Here is a 2,718-nt window from a genome sequence, read left to right as displayed (position 1 = left end):
TAGGGTGCGCCCTGCCCCCGTACATAAAGGAGGGAGGGGGAGGAGGCTGGCCCTAGAGGGGGCGCGCCAAGGGGGGAGTCCTACTTGGACTCCCGGTCCAAGGAGGATTCGCCCCCTTCCTATTCCAACTAGGAGAAGGGGGGAAGGGGGAAGAGGGGAGAAGGAAGGAGGGGGGCGCTGCCCCCTTGATAAGCACATTTCATATATATAATTTTGGCATACAAATATACCATTTGTTGAGTTCTGACATTAATTTTTGCTATGAAATACTGAATATTTGAATGATAATCATATAAGAGCATGTTGACTAGTGAATTGTTTCTTTTGCAAAAAAGTGCGAGAAGGCACTATAAACTTCAAGATTCAGTCGATTGCCAAACGCGATGAGACTTGGGGCTGGAACGAGAGAACGAGGGACCCAAGCGAGAAGAAAAGAAGTATCCAGGGGCAAGCTAATGTTGGAGGATCATCTTGAGAAGAAAGGAAGCAGGAGGGCCAAAGTGAAAAAATGGCACATCACAGGAGGTTAAAATCCCTAGACGCCCTGATTCCCAAATCGGGCCTGGCATCTCACCTCTCTCCCTCACCCTTCCTTCTCCACCTCCGGCCGCCGCCGCGGCCAGTCCGGCGTAGCGGTGCGCCACCCAGCGACCCATCCATTCCATCTCCACCATGCACCACCAACACCATCTCCTTCTCCTCCCCGAATCCATCCATCTATCCATCCACCACACCATCACATCACCAGCACCCCTCACTCCTAGCGCCATTACTCCACTTCCTCTGCTTCCCTTCTTTTTTGAACCTCAACGCCTTCTGTTGCTGCTCCCTCTCTCAATGCCTCCTGTTGCTGCTCTTCTTGCGACCCTGCTGTTGCTCCTTCTTCCCTTACCTCGCTGCTGTTCTTCTCTTTCTCTCTGTACCTTGCTGATGTCCCATCTCTCCTAGCGCCGCTGCTGCACTTCTTCTGAAGACCTCTCACCACGTCCCTACTGCTGCATCTTCCTTCTTCTCTGAACCCAAACCGCTGCTGCTTCTCTTCTCTCTTTACTTCTTGCAAAATTCTGTAAACTGCTAGGTGAACTTGTGTACTGTTCTGAATACTTAACTTTCTGTAAGGTTCAGACTTTGTAAAATTTAGAATTGAGATGTGTATGGTGTGTAATGTTCAGATTTGACTAGTGTAAGCATCTTGTTATTTGTTCAGTTTGGTACTGGTATAATATAGTACTTGTTATGTTGGATCTGACTAGTGGAGGCCTTGTTAATTTGAGAGATTATTGATCTATTAGAATTTGCTTCTGTGAATTAGTATTCTGTTAGCATATGAATGTGTTCACCCCTTGTGTGTTTGTTCCTTACTGAAATTTATTCCATTATCCATGTGTTAGCTCTAGTACATGTGCTATATAAATACATGTGTGTTTGTGGTGTAAACCATCTATATTGAGTCTTATAATCTTGTTTCTCCCATCTCTTACATGTTAGATAGTCATTTGTGTTCACTTCCCTTTTGTCGATAATGTCCGTGTTAGTATTTTAATTTCTCAAGCATTATGAAAATACCAAAAAGATTGTTGAAGATAATCTGAACCTTTCTGTACTTTATTTTGCATTTTCTTTGTCGACGATCTTTGGGAACGACCTTGTTAGTTTAGGTTTTATTTTCTGCATTCATCTCTTAAAATTGTGTAACCTAGATTTAGCCGAGCATAGTCGCCGTCGCCTAGTCCCTGTGGAGAACACGACACTCGTAGTTTGGGCATAAAAACCCCGCTATATTACAAACGATCATTTTGGCGCCGTTGCCGGGGACTAGTGTCAAGTGACCGTGTTAGGCTATAGACTAGGTTTATTTTAGTTCCGTGTTTAATTCGTCGTATATTTCATTTTCTGCGTTTCTTTTATATATTTTTTCCTTGCTGTTGCTTCGGCTTATTAGGATACTAACATTCTGACTAGTATTTACTGTTTATGAGTGTGCGTAGGAAATCTGAACTATTTACAGGTTGATTGATAGTTACACTTGGTGGAGATATGGCGATGCTTCGTGATGTTTGGATGCCAAGCAGCCAATGCTATTTCACAGGGCCACTTTGGCCGTCTTTTGAGGCGGAAAATTTTGAGCTAAAGCCTGGTCTTATTGCTTTGGTTCAACAACATCAGTTTGAAGGGTTGCCTAATGAAGATCCTTATGAGCACTTGCTCCGAGTCATGGAGTATTCAGATATAGTAAAGTACCATGGAGTTCCTCAAGAAGCTATCAAGTGCATGTTGTTCACATTCTCTCTCCGAGATGGTGCTCGTGCTTGGTATCGATCCTTGCCATCAAGATCATTCGGTTGGAATGAGATATCACGAGCTTTCTTGGATAAATATTTCCCACTACACAAGCAGTCCGCAATTCGAGATGAGATCTTCAATTTCGTTCAGCGTGAAGGCTAGAGCTTGAATGATGCTTGGGAGAGATACAAAGCCTTATTCAGGAGATGTCCTAATCATGGGCTCAAGAGATGGTTAGAGTTGCAGATATTCTATAGAGGATTGACTCCGAACACTCGAGCTTATGTCGATATGGCAGCGGGTGGAGCTATTACAAACAAGACACTTGATGAAGCTTTTCTGCTGATTGAGAGCATAGCTTTCCACCAACTTCAGTGGTACAATAAGAAGCCCACATCTGATTCATTGGTTTGCTTGCAACAAATCACTACACCT

General features: G+C 44.0%; 1 non-coding gene across 1 annotated transcript; it reads right to left on the bottom strand.

The window, feature by feature from the left end:
* Window positions 1–2,396: 2,396 nt before the first annotated feature.
* LOC123118064 (small nucleolar RNA R71) lies at window positions 2,397–2,507 on the bottom strand. Its single transcript, XR_006457690.1, has one exon. It is a non-coding gene; the product is annotated as a small nucleolar RNA R71 (small nucleolar RNA).
* Between the last annotated feature and the right edge of the window lie 211 nt (window positions 2,508–2,718).

This window comes from Triticum aestivum, chromosome 5B (assembly GCF_018294505.1).
Source record: "Triticum aestivum cultivar Chinese Spring chromosome 5B, IWGSC CS RefSeq v2.1, whole genome shotgun sequence".
Lineage (NCBI taxonomy): Eukaryota > Viridiplantae > Streptophyta > Magnoliopsida > Poales > Poaceae > Triticum > Triticum aestivum.
Note: the sequence above shows the minus strand (reverse complement) of the source record. Positions and strands in the feature narration are given on the sequence as shown.